Here is a 17,844-nt window from a genome sequence, read left to right as displayed (position 1 = left end):
GGAATTCAAATTTTGCCAGGTTATCGCTTAATAGCAGGAAGATAGCCTTAGAGTAGTTTTTGAATATTCCAAGGTTAGATGGGGTCCAGGTTTTATTTTTACTTCAAAGGAGGCCATCATGTGGTCTGACTTTACCAGTGAAAAAAATTACACTAGGGAGTGTGCAGCACTTTCCCATATTAGTGAGGACCAGATTCAGTATGGTTGTACCCCTGATTGGTGTACTGACAATTTGTTCCAGGGAGTTTGTCTTTACAAAATCCAGGAAATTCTGTGCCTGTGTGTTTGGTGTCATATAGTATTCCCAGTTAATAGTGGGGTAAATAAAGATACTCATGAATATGATATTGGTTTGGATGGTGAGTGTTTTCAATTGTTTTAAATACATAGCATAGGTTTCCTGTGTCATAGAGGGGGACCTATAGCCTGCAAGGAAGTGGTATCAGACTTTTCCTATGGTAATTTGAACATGGAGTAACTCAAATGAATTGTCCTGTTTGACCAGCCTTGAGGTATATTTCTTTTTGATGTAAATCAAGACACCACCACCTTTAGTCCCTGCCTTTGTAGTAGCTGGCCTAAATGTGTGGAAGGCATTACAACCTTGCAATGTCAGTGTGCTCTCTGCACTTTAAGCCATGTCTCAGTGACCGCAGAGATGTCAGCATTCTGAAGGGTGAAGATAGCTTCTAGGGAGTAGAGTTTTTAGATTAAACTCCTAGCATTGAGCAGTAATACCCTTAAATTTTTTTGGCTTTGTTTTGCTATGTTAGAAGTACTTTTAGTACCATGGAGGAAGACAATGTTTTAGCTAATATTTAAAGGCCTAGAGGGGAGATGTTCAGACCATCCCTGGGAAATCAGCGTTATCTATTGACCATCTTCTTCCATGCTGACAAATATTGCACCTCCTTAGAATGACACCAGAAACTTAGCCAATTATTAAAGTCATTCATCTACTGTTTGTATTGTGGTATCACCCATGGAGAAGGTAAAATGCTGCTCAGTGCTCGGCTCATACCTACCTTGGACACATATTTTGAGAGCTCCATGATGTCTCTCTTCATATAGTCTAGGGAGGTACATCTCATGTCATTTACACCCACATGGACTATGACTGAGTCATACTGGTACTTGTGGTCCAATGACCTGAGTGCATTCATAATGTGGTGAATCCTAGCCCCTGATAAGCAACTGAACATGACTATCTCCTTACTCAGCCTGGTGAGAGGGACATCAGTGTGTCTCATGATGGAGTCTCCAATGACCAGAATGTTGGATTCTGTGGTGGCTTGCCTTATGGACTTAGAAGTAGAGGCTCCATGAGATGTGACTGTACGTGTTGATGTGGGTTTGAAAAAGTGGATTCGGGACTGCTGATGGTATTTGTTATGTGTACTTCATCTAGGAGGTCTTTGGGTTTCGGAAGGTTACATTTAAGTGCCTCAGCATATGTGGGTCTATATATCTGCTCTGAATTGCGTGTGTACTACTGACAACCTTATTGAGGTTAGGAGTACTTTATGTGACTTGCCTCCAGTGACATTGTGTAAATACATCTCTCATGTACTATATAAGTTTGTTTGAGAATTAAACCGAATTTGTACACCAAAAACTATATGTGTATGTTTGGTTATAGCCAAAGCTTCACAGACTTTCTGGTGAGTATAGCAGCATTTCTGTTGCGGTTTCTTTCTGCAAGGCCTCCATGAACTGTCAATTTCTTTACAAAGGTGGGGTCTGTATAACTATTTGCTCTACTCCAGTTTTATGACTTGACTCTATCGAAGAAAAATAACTTCACAGCAGTAACAGTGGCACAACAGGTAGTACATTTACCTTGGATGCCGAAGGGTGTGGGTTCTATTCCTATACCAAGTAGATCAATTTCTGACATTGCAGTACAGTATCAGGGGAGTGCTATACTCTTTAGTGTGTTGTCCTTTGGATGAGATGTTAAACTAAGGTTCTATTTATTTGAACTGGTGGTGGTAGTTCAAGTGGGTACAAAAGATCCCACTACACTTATTGAAAAGAGTATGGGTCCTTTAATTAACAAAGCATTATTTGTAAAATAGGTTCATAGGTTCATAGGTTGGTACTAGGCTATCAGCCCTAGGGCCTAAACAAGCCTAGCCATAACAATTCCCTGGCTATTTCTTCCCACATTATTTACTTTCCTGGACCCCTGTCTAGCAGGGCGACTGACGTGATCCCTGGGGTGAATTTCCTTTCTCCCATCCAAATGTCAAGGTTCCTCTTGAGGAGGTCCAAAGAGGCACTCTGCTTGACATGTATGGGCAATCTTTTCCAGAGTCTGGGGAGTCTCTGGGTCAGGAACCTATCCCTCCAGCATGTTTTGTTTATTGTGATGACAAGGTTTAGATCCCTGGAGCATGTAGCTCTGAGGGATTGGGATTTCTTTAAGTGTAGCATGTCCAACAGCTCTGGGTTTGACATGGCCTTATATGTTAAGCAGAGATAAGCCTCTGAGTAGATGATATGACAGAGTATAGCTGGAGTTTTTTAAGGCGGTCAGCGTAGGGCATCTGCTTTAGGCCTGTGATTCTTTTAGTGAGGTATTTCTGAGGCCTTTCCAGTTGTTGCAGATGTCTTGAGAGGTACATACCAAATGGGGCATTGTATTCTATAATGGGTCTAATGAGGGATGAGTACAGTGGGACAATGACCTCCTTTTTTCTGGATGAAAAGCCCTTCGTGATGAGGTGTGCCACATAGAAGGATTTCCTGACTGTTGTGGCGATTTATAAGTACACATTCCTATAAACTATCATTACTTTTCCATAAGTGACTCCCATTCCTTCTTCCACAACCATAATTTAATTTTTCATAATATAACAGACAAAATCCATTTCCCATTAAACAAAATGTCATCCAGTCTCCAACCCATATTACTGTATTTATAATATAAACACACTCTTGCAACTTTCTTTTTATATGGGATATTCCTCTTTCATTTTCCATGTTAGTATTCTTCTTGATAACTTTTATTTATATAAGCTTTAACTCATTTAATTATTCTCATCATCTCCCCATTTTTTACTTATATTTAAAGATTTTATCGTTAATTTCTTAGTCTCTTTCTTTACTCACTTTAATATTCTGTACAAGTTTAAAGAAGCAGAATAAACAAGTGGATTTAATAACCCAACCCTCATTCACCTTCACTCATGTACAATGCACGTGTCTTCACTGGGTTTAATCTTGAATCCCATATAAAAGAAAATGCTAATTGCATAATTTCATATTTTTGGGGATCCTAACATTTGACATATTTGCCATTTTTCCCATTAAAACAGAACTCATCTGATAAACTTTCTTTGAGTGCTAATAGGTTGATAGGTTCATAGGTAGGTACTAGGCTATCGGCCCAAGGGCCTACGTAAGCCTAGCCAACAAGGTTCCCTGGCTTTCGCCACCCAAGAAAGTTATTTTCCAGTGCCAGTAAAGCAGAGACACAAAAGTGATCCCCAGGGTGTATTTCCTATTTCCCATCCAGTCATCAAGATTTTTCTTGAAGAATGCTAAAGAAGAACTTTGCTTGACATAGATGGGTAGACTGTTCCAGAGTATGGGAAGTCTCAGGGACAGGAAACTATCCCTCCAGCATGTCCTGTTTATTGTGGTGACAAGCTTTAGGTCCCTAGAGTGTGTAGCTCAGAGGGATTGGGATTTCTTTAGGTGTAGCATGTCCAACAGCTCTGGGTTTGACATAGCTTTATATGTTAGGCAGAGATCACCTCGGAGTAGGCGATATGCTACGGAGTAAAGCTGGAGTTTTTTGAGGCGGTCAGTATAGGGCATTTGTTTGAGGCCAGTAATCCTCTTTGTGAGGTACTTCTGTGGCCTTTCCAGCTGCTGCAGATGTCTTGTGAGGTACATTCCAAAAGGGGCGTTGTACTCTATAATGGGTCTAATGAGTGTCGAGTAGAGGGGAACAATGACCTTTTTTTTCTTGGATGAGAACCCTTTTATGATGAAGTGTGCCACGTAGAAGGACTTCCTGACTACTGTGGTGATGTGACTATTAAAGGAGAGACTACTGTCCACCTGGGTCCCAAGGTCTCTTATCACACATTCAGTGTTAAGTAGATTGCTGCCTATGTGGTAGTTCATGGGTACAGAGTTTTTACCAAAGGAGATGACACTGCACTTTTTGGCATTGAGCTTGAGGCCATGGCTCTGACACCAGGCATCTGTCTCAGCGAAGCCCTTCTGTAGGATGTCCACATCATTTGGGGACTTGACTATGGCTCCTAGTTTGCAGTCATCTGCGAACTTCTTTAGTCAGAGGCCTTCTGTGTTAGCCTGTACTTCAGAGAAGTAGATACCAAACAGGAGAGGTCCCAGAATGGAACCCTGTGGTACTCCACTTGTCACTGCTTTGAGGTCAGATTTGGAGTCTGCAACTTTTACAGTGTGGGTTTTGTCAGTGAGCCAGTTGGCAACCCATCTTGTGATGTAGGGATTTATACCTAGTTTAGTAAGTTTAGCTGTAATTCCGGAATGGGGGATGGTGTTGAAAGCCTTGGCGAGATCAAGATAGGCTGTGTGAACCACCTTACCCTCATCTACGGCTTTGGTGACTGCCTCAAAGAAGTTGATCAGGTTCAGGAGGCATGATCTGCCCTTCACAAACCTGAACTGGGTGGGATCAAGAGTTTGGAGGTTACCAATGTCTTTGTTCATGAGTTCCATGATGATACATTCCATGGCTTTGCAGACCAGGCCCGTCAGGCTAATAGGTCGATAGTTCCCGGGATCAGTGGTAATCTATAAGTCCTCCACATAAGACATACTTCTTTCATGTTTTTAATCAAATCCTCCCATTGCCTCATAACTACATAATGTTTCCCAAATTCTATCCCTACCAAAGATATTTCCTTCATTTAAAAATACATCCTTGCAATTTTCACAACATCACCCTAACCCTTACTTTTATCTTTCTTCATGGTCATTCCCGATTTTTTTAAACATCTCTACAGACAAACCAACAGATCCCTCATCCATATTTTATTCTTAACAGCCACAACTATAACATCTGCATACATCAAAACTACTGGAATTACCACTCCTTTTTGCATGACATATCTAGCATATTTCATTTTATAGTCTACTTCACTCATTATTGCATTCATTACTAATGCAAAATATCCCACTCATGGGACATCCTTGTCTTAGACCACAATTCATGCATATTTCTTTACATATTTTCTACATGCTGTACTACAGCACTTCAGTTTACTCTTGTGTTCTTTTTACCTCTCTGTTTACATTTTTCATTTCCCTCATTACACTAATATTCTAATATCCTCATATACTATTTTACCGAAATACACAGACACCACCTCCCTCTCCCTTGTAAATAATATATCTTCTTAAACATTAATGTTATATTTTTTCTTGATTTTTTTAGTATATTTCCTTTTCCATATCATAATACTCCCTTGTATTCATTTCTACGTTCTTCAGTACATTTTTATATATATTTCCATACTTCACTTTCTCATTCTTTTATTTTTTTACATCATAATTTCATTAGGAAAAAAAACACTTTTTATACTTCTTTTCAAATTCAATTTACCATTCAGACCAATTTTTATAAAAGCCCTTCATGGCTGTATGATCCCATCATAACTGTAATGTTTCTCACTGTTCAAGTTCATCCCATAGTTTCTCATATAGTCTTTTTATTCCATTTTCTATTTTAATGTACTCTCTTTCTTCCATTACCTCCATCCATACATCTAAATGGTCAAAAAACCTGCCTCTACTGTATCACCATCTTCTACACCCAGACCTACCACATTTTATCAGTTCTTGTATTTTTTTAACATCTTTCATGTCTCCTGCATGTCTCCTCCCTACCCCCTTATCCCATCCACCCCACGTGCTCCTACGCTTATACTTCCCTCACCACACCCCCTCCTAAAAACAACCTACCCTGACAAACTACCAATTGATATAACCCCACCTCTTCCCACCTATTCTACTTTCCATAAAACCCTCTCTTATACTATCTTACCTTCCTCATATACCTGTAGCTATTACTTCCTAATAAAGACCTTACCCTCCCATAATTTATATTGTAGTTATATCCTAACTCTATCTCTGTAAGATTCCATAACTCTTCTTTGCAGTATGTCTTCCAAAACTAACAATACCCTATCTAAGACTCCTATAACTAAAAACAAACTAGCCAAGCTAATACTCTTACTCATACCTTCTCTAATTCTCACACTGTCTTATCTCCTTACCTCTTATGAAAAAGCAAATAATTACCACATCAATTACTCTCTCAAACAAACAGCCTTTGATTTTACTACCCAAAAATTGACTCATTTAAACATCACATCCACCTCTAACTGCCTCCTAGCCAAATACCATTGACTTTCACATATTAAATTTAATAATCCTATGTTAAGGAGACTAAAATACCTAACCAGCTTCTCCTGTAAACCATCTTTACAATTTAAAACTTCAACCCTAAAAGATGGTGACATACATCCTAACCCAGGACCCACTAATACCTCTGCTGAAACTAGACATATTATCACAAACTCCACCCTTCCTACACTAACCACTGATTCAAATGCCTTACTTATAGGACATCTTAATATCTGAAGTATTAACAACAAGGTCACCCATCTCCACACTCTCCTTGAATATCACTCCTTTGATATTTTCTGTCTAACTGAAACTTGGTTAAAACCTTGTACTAAAGATAATGAAATAATTCCCCCAGGTTACAATATACTGAGACTGGACCGCACTATACATAAAGGTGGGGGAGTAGCACTGCTGTTTAAGACTGGACTACTCATCTCCTCAGTACCCTATAACCCACTGGAGGAAACTAAGGCTGAACTCCTTATTTCTAAACTACAATTAAATCCAAACAAGTCAATCTATATTATCTGTATCTATCTACCTCCTGGAAATATCTCTATCATAACAGAAAATATCCTTAGTTGGGTGTCTTCTACTTACCCACAAGAAACTATCATATTAGGAGATCTTAACCATGACTGGTCCTCAGTCAGTACTAACAACCCTTCCTCACACATTAATCTTTATGGCTTTACTCAGACAATAAACACCACTACTAGAATCAATAGACCTAACAACAAAGAAAGTATATTAGATTGGATTCATATTAACAAACAACAACAAACTTATCTAGTAGGAACTTTGCCTGATGATGTAAGTGACCATACTTTAACTTACATCATAAGACAAAAGTGTGTCACTACTAACACCCCAACCTATAGGATCTCATGAAGTAATAAACACTTTAACCTACTTTTATTTAAAACTGAACTAAATGCCTGCAACTGGAACCCTCTAAAAACTCTCCCACTTGAAGATGCTGTTAAATATTTTAATGCCAAATTCTTAACAATCCTTGATAAGCATGCATCAAAACGATCTATTAGAGTCAAATCTAAGCCTGCCCCCTGGCTAACTAAAGAAACAAGACAAAAATTATTACTAAGAAACAAATCATGGGTAAGGTGGAGAGCTAGGAAATCACCCTCTGATCAACAAACCTTTAGACACTTAAGAAATAGTACCAAAAAAGCCATACTTACAGACAAAAAGAACTACTATAGTAAACTGCAGCAAATGAATCACAACAATCTCCAAAGGTTCTGGTCAACCTTAAATAGACTACTTCACCCAGGCCAGACTAGTACACCCTCCCCCTCAGGGTCTGAAAAGAATACAACACATGAAACTGCTAATGCCTTTAATTCCTTTTTTTCTGATACCATTAACTCACTAGCATCCCTAGCCACACATCTTCAAATCTGCCTACTTTCCTATTAGAACCCATCTCTACCACCTTTATCCAAAAACTTATCCAAAAACGTAAACCTTGTACCCCCTCTGCTGATCAGCTACCATCAGAATACCTTCAAAAAGCAGCTAATGCAGTAGCCTATCCCATATCCATCCTTATAAACAGAAATATCAATGAAGAAACCATCCCTGATATCTGGAAAATCTCATACATTATCCCCTTACATAAAGGAGGCAACTCTAATGAGTATTCTAATTACAGGCCTATAGCACTCCTATCACCCTTAGCAAAAATTATGGAGAAATGTATTCACTATCAGTTAATGGGTCACTTAACTAAACATAACATACTAACTAACTGCCAGCACGGTTTTAGGCCATTTCATAGTACCACCACAGCTCTCCTTTCCTTTACTGATTTCATCAATAAAACCGAACAATAATATTCTCTCATCAGCACTCTTTATAGACCTGTCAAAAGCCTTTGATATGGTTAACCACCCCCTGCTCATAAAAACCCTAGAATCTCTTTCTTTAGAACCCAAGGCTATTCACTGGTTCACTTCCTACCTCAGCAATAGGAAACAGGCAGTTCTCTGGGATAACAAACTCTCATCTCTTCTGCCAGTCTCACTTGGTGTCCCCCAAGGCTCTATTCTTGGACCTCTTCTATTCTCCTTATTCATAAATGACCTACAAGTAGCTATACCTCAAGCTACATGCATACAATCATGAGCGATTCTACACTCATATGTTCTGCTAAAACCATTTCAGAATTACAAACACTAACACAAAATGTATTTAACACAGTTGAGGCATGGTTCTTAAAACGCTGCCTCCTTTTGAATGCTAAAAAAACAAACTCTTGCTCTTTAAGCCTACTATTAGGTCCTTCCCAATAGAATTCTCTATCTTATCCAAAAATGGCACTCATATATCCCCTGACTCTACCACCAAGCTGCTAGGTGTCACTATAGACAATAACCTTACCTTTGATAACCACATTAATAATACTGTCAAAACTGTAAATAGAAAACTGGGCTCCTTCTACAGAATTAAAATGTTCTTAACTCCTATAGCCAAAGCTACACTTGCCCACTCTCATCTTATTTCCACTCTTCTCTATGCTTCACCTATATACACTAACCTAAAGAAAAATAATCTCTCTAAACTGGCTAATACTTACAATAGTATTGCTAGGTTTGTTACTGGGAACCAATTTAGAACTCACCATTGTCTGAACCTACAGCAACTCCACTGGCTTGAACTAAAAAACATGTTAAACATGTTACTTTCCCAACTCACCTTTGTCCATAGGATATTTTACCAACCTAATAACACACCCATACTTTCTAACCTATTTACCCCTTACACTAACCTAAATTCATTACGCTCTTCAAACAAACTTCTAGTAACCTTAACTAAGTCTAATAACATTGCTGGTGACTCCCTATTCTCCAATACCATCGGTAAATATTGGAATCTTCTACCTACTGCTCTAACTTCCATTTCCTCCCCTGTTCTCTTTAAACAAAAGCTTAAAAAACACCTTAAAATACACTGGTTATGCCCATGCTTCAATCCTGACTAAATTTTGTGACTTCCACAATTTTTTCTCTCTCTCTTTAATACCTTCTTTCTATTCGCTCTCTACTACCTACACTTTGAGAAGTTTCCCTAACAATCTACTTCTTTTACAAGTAGCATCTATTAAAATCCATTAAAGAATTTTGAATGTAAAAGAGATTCCCTGAATGTGCTTTACACTTGCCACAAATGTTTTACTGTTACAGAACCTTTGTATTTTGTATTTCTATAACTACAACTTAAATTGTGTTTCTCTACATGGTATGTAAGTAGAATTCTGTAATGTAGTCTATAATCATGTTTAACCTGCTACTTATTTTTATATGTATAACGTAATTGTGTTTTGTCTCTATGTGGAGCTTTTCTCCCCGGGCCTCTGCTGAAAATGGAAATATATCTAGTCAGACCAGCCCGGTAAACAAATGTAAAATAAAATAAAATAAATAAATATTAATGTTCATGTTAACCACCACATAATCTAATTTTTGTTGAAACAGATTCTTTCTTGTCTTGCCATTTGTATATGCATATAATGCTATTATTCTATAAACATATTCTCTCCACCTCACATCCACAACAGTTAACCTTCCCATCCTTAGCAATATTAAATTTAATATTTTTACTGTTATTTTACACAATACAGCCACATCAGAACAACAGTCATTTCCTAACCTTCATATTACTTTTCTACCCCACAATTTTTTTGTTTACAATCTTTCTTCATTTTTAGGAATCTTACATTCTCTGTAAGATTAATACCCACATCACATTAAGTGCACCATTACAGTATCCCTATCCTTCTTACAATACTAATAATGCTACTCACATTTACTGAAAGCACTCTAAAATTATTATTATGTACAACGATTCTTTGATCCTCAGAATCAGATCTTTTACTATCTCCATTAACTGAAACACATCTAAAACTACGTCTTACCTTTCTTTTTAATCTGTGGTGATATATTTTTAAATCCTCTTTTCCTCATCTTTAGCCTAGCACCAATCAGATTTATTTTCTTAACATCCTTTACACTCCATTTCAAACATCTGACTTATCACTTTCAATTTCTTCATAATTTTTAACACTACAGTACAGTACAGTTACCTTCATCCTCCTGAAATATAACATTTTTTATCTGTCATCTTCTATTACTTCATCCTCTTTTTCATTAACACTCTTTTACCCTACTTTCTTATTAGTTTCAGACATTACAATATTTCTTCATCATCAGTTTCAGACATTACAATATTTCTTCATCATCCTGCTCTACATTATATTGCTTATTCTTTTTACAATCAAATTAAAAATGCCCTTCACTTTTACATATTCTGCATTACTTTTTACACTAATTCATCAGATGTCATTTTCCTTGCATTGATTATATCTTATTTTGTACGCTCACTTATCAGATGATTAAAATCCCCCCTCCAAAAAACAAGTTTTCAGCTGTCCCATATACCTAATTGTCCCTCTATTACCATCCACATATATAACACTTGGTAGATGCTTTACCACATACTTTTCATGTTTTAAAATAACATCCACTTCCTATCCCTCCATTCCAAATGCTCCTCTCATCTTTAACATTCACAAAATAAAAAAAATGAATAACACATAAATAAAAAAATAGTTTTAACATATTTTAACTCAATTTCATTAGAGTGAAATTGAACGCTTTTTTAAATCAAATCCCTTGCCCAGGTAACAGTGCTTCTTTTTTAACAATTAAACGAAAATCTTTCTATTAAGTCTTCAGTCTCAAATGTCTCTTTCACCGAATAAATCAAAGATTTAATACCTTTTTCTTTAAAATCCAAAGTAACACAAAATTATATCACACAGAATATCTATTGGAGAGATGGCTTAGTGGTTAAGGTCTTTGCCTCCCATGCACAAGGTACAAGGTTTTATCCTGACCTCAGACCAATGCCTGTTTGGAGTTTGCATGTTCTTCCTGTGTCTCCGTGGGGTTTCTCCCATGTCCGAAAAACATGCTGAGTGTTTACATCTCAAACTCACCAATGAACGGAGCTGTGGGCAGCAGCACAGACTCTACATGGTGCCTTATAGGGGGAAGAGTTGTACAGACCAACTGCTTTGGGCATCTACTGTGGTGCACAGTATCCTCAAGATAGGAGAACATGGATCACTGGCTGCAGCCATGGCAAGGCTAGCCACTCAATGGTGTAAAAAAAAATATGGCTCTAGGTGATTTGTTCACGTTGACTAATGTTGCAAAAAATGGGCATGGTTAGTTACTGGTGATAAGTGGGTTGAGGTCCCGTCCTATTCTGACCCATGCCAGGGACCTGTGCTAATGGTGGGAGGGGTATATGTGCCCCCATTGGCCAGTGTGTGTTTGCCATAAAGCCCAGCAGCCCTGGGTCAATAAGCTACTGGCTGGCTGGTGTCTAGTTGCCCAGCCTGGGTAACCTGGGATAGCTTTGTTGATCAAAAGCTGGACATAAAACCAACCAACCTGCCAAACATGAACTGAGAATTACTACGCTTAATCTAGGTTCACTGACAGAATGCAGCTTGGACGTGGATGACATGATGATAAGGAGGAGGCTGGACATCCTATGTATCCAGGAGATGAGATGGAAGGGCAGTGCAGCAAAGCCACTTGGCTTGGGATCCAGAGTCCACTACTGAGGTGGAGGGCAGGCTAGAAATTATGTAGGAATTATGGTGAGAGCGAGGCTTCAAAAGGCAGTAAGCGATATTGTCAGAATTAATGACAGACTCATGGCAGTCCGACTCCAGTGTATTGATAGGGCAGTATTCATAATTTCAGTCAATGCCCCACATCAGGGTTGTGATAGTGAGGGAAAAGAGTGCATTCACACAGCAGTTGCAGGACCTACTAGATAAAGCAAGACAACATGAATTGGTGTTGATAATGGGTGACTTGAATACATATATCGGGAAAGATACAACAGGATATGAGGACTGCCTGGTTCCACATGGGTGGGGCAACAGGAATAAAGAAGGAGACTTCTGTCTGGCAAATGGCTTGATAGTAGCCAACACATGGTTGAGAAAGAGAGACGGTCACAAGATCACATACAAGAGTAGTCAACATGCAACTCAGGTAGACTTCCTCCTAGTAAGGAAACGGCACTGGGGCAGAATTCGTGATTGCAAAATCATCCCCAGTGAAACAGTTGGCCCACAGCATAAACCACTAGTTGCCACAATCAGCTGCGAGCAGTGGTCACAGAAGGCTCTAAGGCCAACAGAGACCAGGCTGAAGACCTGGAAGTTGACTGAAGAGAAAGTACACCAGTTCAAGGAATTACTCAGGGCTCTAGCACACCAAGAAAATGAGGAAATAGGTGGAGTTGAAGAAGAAGAATGGCAGCGCCTAAAACAGCACGTTTTAGGACTACAGAAAATATATGTGGCCGAGCCAGGTATGGAAATAAGGTACATAAGGAAAGCTGGTGGTGGAATGCAGAAGTCTAGGAAGTCATCAAAAGAAAAAAGCAGTGCAGGAAGAAGTGGGAGACATAAAAGACTGACCAGGCTAGGAAGGACTACTGGTTGGCTAACAAAGAAGCTAAGAAAGAAGTTGCAATAACAAAGAATAGGGCATCTCAGGCACTGTACCAACTTTTGGAAAGTGACTCAGTAAGGGGCACAAAGAAACTATATCAGGTTGCAAGGCAAAGACAGAAACATAAAGAAGATAGTCAGACACCCTTCATAAGGGATGCCAGCAACAACCTACTCACCAGCCCAGAGGACATCAAAGGCAGATGGAAGGAGTATTTCCAGCAGCTTCTGAATGAAGAAAACCCCACAGAAGCTGTACTGCCCCAGAAACAGCCTACAATGAGAGAAGAAGAGGAGCTCACCATAGAAGAAGTAAGAACAGCACTAAGGAAGATGAAATCAGAGAAATCAGCAGGCTCAGATGAGGTCACAGCAGATATGGTAAAGATGTTGGGTGAGATAGGGGAGAAATGGCTCCTGAGGGTACTAATAGCAGTGTGGAGAGAAAGGTGTATCCCAGATGACTGGAGAATAAGCATACTCATGCCAGTGTACAAGAACAAAGAGGACATCCACAACTGTGGGCAGTACAGAGGCATCAAACTCCTATCACATTGCATGAAAGTTCTGGAGAGGGTGATTGATAAATGGATACACAGAGTAGTAGAATGCAAGATGGGAGATGAGCAGTTTGGATTCAGATCAGGATGCAGCACAACTGACCCGATGTTTGCATTGACACAGATACTTGAGAAGAAGCTAGAGATGAGGAGAGAGTCCAACTGGGCATTCCTAGATTTGAAGAATGCATATGACAAGGTCCCAAGAAAGCTGATCTAGGCAGTACTGCAGAGGTTTGAAGTCCCAGAAACATTGGTATAATTAGTGCAGGCTATGTATAAGGACCCAATGATGCAAGGACGGATGGTGTCTGGCCTCACAGAGGGGTTCCCAGTGGGTGTGGGTGTACATCAGGGTTCAGCTCTGAGGCCACTGCTGTTCATACTGGTGATGGATTACATTAGCAAACAGGTTGGAGGGGAAGGATCAACAAAGCTGCTGTATGCAGACTATGTGGCAGTAGAACTTCATTCAGCAAAGGATAGGAGAATGGAATGAAAATCTGAAGGCACATGGGATGAAACTAAGCATAGATAAGATGGTGGTAATGGCAGCAAATTGAGGAAATCAGAAGAAGCTGAGAATAGAGATAGAAGGGAAGATAGTGGAACAGGTAAACAGCTTCAAGTATCTGGGAGGAGGAGTTGAGGAGAAGGGTAGTCTAAATGAAGAGGTCAAAGCTAGAATCAGAGGGGCTGCAGACAACTGGCATAGAGTATCAGGTGTAGTTTATGACAGAAGAATGCCAAAGAAGCTGAAAAGTAAGGTGTACAAGACAGTCGTGTGACCAATACTACTGTATGGTACAGGAACCTGGGCAGTAAAGGTAGAACAATTGAAGAAGCTAGAGGTGATGGAAATGAAGTGCCTGAGAAAGGTGGTAGGATGCACACTGTGGGACAGATGAAGAAATGAGGACATAAGAGCAGAAGCCAAAGTAGCTCCAATTGCAGAAATGATCAAAGAGAGCAGACTACGGTGGTTTGGGCACATGTGTAGAAAAGCAGAAGACAACCTGGTGAGGATGATTTGGGACAGACAGGAAGAAGGTTAGAGGAAGCGAGGACTTCCAGCAAAGAGGTGGATGGATTGTGAGAAAGAAGATCTGTGACACTCAGGCATGAGTGTTGAAGAAGGCAGGAGTGTGGCAATGAATCGAGAGTTGGTGACAGTTAACACGATACCCCGACCCTATTTAGAAAAATGGGAATAAGGGGGCTGATGATGATGATGAAAATATCTATTTCTTCTTTCTTATCTGAACAACAAGCTTTCTTTCTTTTCAATAAAGTTTACTGTACCTTTTGTTCTTCCAACTGCATCAACATACGATTTTCCAGATTGCGTCCCACCTGTAACCTTATGTCCATCCACCTTATTTACTTTCCCCCAACTCACTGTCCATTCTCAAAACCTTTTTCATCATGTCTAACCACAAAATCTCAGACTCTTCTCTGGAATCACTTTTGTTCAATAAACCAAGCAGTTTTCATCTGCCAAACCTCCAGAGGCAATTTCAGTTACAACAACTTCTTCAAAATCCTGAGGTTTAAAGCCAGCTAGATGCTGAGTATTTGTACTATCCACTCACTTTTCAACTGTTTTCCATCCTACTGACAGAACCACACTGCTATCACCAACAGAACATATATTTTCTTCTTCTATTACTGCATAGCTTCTCCTAGCTGCCTTCACACCAGGAACAGTAGCAGGAAGTGCAGTAGGAAAAACGTTCCCCCTCACAACAAAAAGGGCAGGGGAAGTTCCTTGATGTCCTCACCATATTTTCCCTAGTAGTATAAATACCACAGCAGGTCTCCTCTGAAAACAGGCCACTAGCCTAGTAGGACTAATATGGTTAACAAGATAAATAAATAAATTAATTAATACTGGTAATGCCTTTCCATATGCACTCTGAAATCTTCCAGTCTTCCTTGTTGCTTTCTGACATTGACTTAATGAGCAGCCATAGTCATACTGAATTCTCTTTTCTTGTCTGTAGGGGTTCTTCCTTACATTCACAGACTCTCCAACTTTCAGCACTGCTGTTGTAACTTGGTAGGCAGTTGTGTTTGTCCATGCCTATTCACTGCTGCTATACTACTAGGACTCCATCATCTGGTAGGCATAAAGTGTATTTAACTTGGGAGGGTGGCCTAATGGTTAAGGTGTTTGCCTTAAAAACACAAGGTGCAGGGTTTGAGGCTCACAAGGCTGGGCTGCTAAAAATAAAATGGCTTTGCTTGGTAGAGTTAGCTTATGAACCACCACCTTTTCCCATCATAGGTGGGAAAACCTTAGACTTTCTTTCCCATCCCCCACGGTCATCCTGTTTGCAACCAGAGCTTCATTTTTGTATCAAAAAATTGATATAAATCTCTTATATTGTCTGACATAATGTCTCTGTGGTAAATCCATGTTGGATGAGATTCTGTATCCAGCTGGACTGTAAGCTTTCAATAATTTTTACATTTAAAAAGATTTCTTCATTCTTTTAATTACTTCCTAAAGTCTCTGATCTACATTTTTTGCATTATACTCATTCCCACTTATGTGAAATGAAATGACATTCATTTTTTGCCATTCTCCTGTGATTTGTAAACAGACTGGGCAGAGACATTATGAGTTGCACATGTTTTTATTTGGAATTCTAAGGTCAGACTCTTTGAGCCGTACAGATCTGGCCACTCCAGTTTTAAATTAAATTCAAAATGCATGGCTGACTGACTAGAGCTTATATAAATCAGACTGCAATGAATAAGTCTCTTGTTTAAAATATGGCTGTCCCTTCCTCTTGTGTGAATACTGAAGGTATATAATAACCTTCTTTGCATTTTCATTGTCACTAACTGCCCACATTATTCCCTTTGTTAAGTCTTTAATATCTCCCTTATATCTTATTTATGAATAGTAGCTGAATGTTTTTTTTTCCTTTTAGTCTTATATTTTCTCATTTGGGGTGTTTGCAGCTGTGATAACCTTCCTTTCTTCTTTCAGCTACATCATGCATTATCTTCCCTCACACTTTTCCATGTTTTCTTTCCTCTCTGAATGTTTTCCTTTTCTAGCATTCCCTGACATTTTTTTGAAAGCATAGTTTTCCCGTCTTCTGTTAAATATTCCTTGACATATTTTTGAAGCCACGTGTGTTTTGTATCAATTTTGTTTTTACAATAATTTCTAGACTCTTTGATGGCAGTTTGGATTGCTGTTTGTGAGTGCTGAAGGTATAGGGTTTGAATCTTTTTAAGTGCCTTTAGGACACGATTTATTTATTTATTTATTTAACATTTGTTAACTGGGAAAATCTGACTTGGAACAAAGCCAATTTTCAGAGTCACAGAGTATTCCTGATGTCTAGTGTTCCTCTGTCCCCAAGTCTTTAATCCTGGAAAATTTGTACAGTCATTTGTAAATGCATTTAAGTGCCTTTGAGGCAGAATATCAACAATTATCCCTGGTGTGTAGCGCCCCCCTGCCCCACAACTTTTGTGCTGAAAACTTTGTTCTGTTAATTTGTGTCTTTTAAAGATAATGAGTTATCTCTGGTGTCTAAGGTTCCCTGCCCCCAAATGTTGCAAGATTTACTCATTAGTCTAGAGGAGTGTGAAGGCATGACAGTCCCCCCAGACACACATTCACACACTCAAACACACACACACACACACACACACACACACACACACACACACACACACACACACACACACACACACACACACACACAGCTCCACTCACACACACACACACACACACACACACACACACACACCCACACACACACACACACAGACCCACACACACACACACACACACACACACACACACACACACACACACACACACACACACACACACACACACACACACATGCACAGAGCTCCACTCGCTTCATAGACACATTCATCCACCCCCCCCCACACACACACACATATGCTTACCTTGCACTACTCATAACTCTACATACACTTACATATGTAGCCACACACATACACTCACATCCCAACACTATCTGTCCACTAAACTCCTTGGCAGTTACCTCTAATATGAAGAGGTGAATGTGAGCTTTTAGCAGTGGTGATTAACATGGGTGGTCAAGGTAACTTATGCAGCCGAGTCACTCCTGGCATTTTCAGGGGGAGAGGACAAGGCTAATTGGCATAGACCACTCTCCTGGAATCCCTCATTAGCATTTGTGGTAGGACAAAGAGACAGTGCATCACATAGCTACACCTCCAGAAAAGTGTTGCACACTGGTAGAGCCATCTCTGAATTAGAAATGGTTACAGTGACTTGTATGCAAGGCTTACACC

The sequence above is a fragment of the Protopterus annectens genome, chromosome 12.part0 (assembly GCF_019279795.1).
Source record: "Protopterus annectens isolate FY-2018-M chromosome 12.part0, PAN1.0, whole genome shotgun sequence".
Taxonomy (NCBI): domain Eukaryota; kingdom Metazoa; phylum Chordata; order Ceratodontiformes; family Protopteridae; genus Protopterus; species Protopterus annectens.
Note: the sequence above shows the minus strand (reverse complement) of the source record.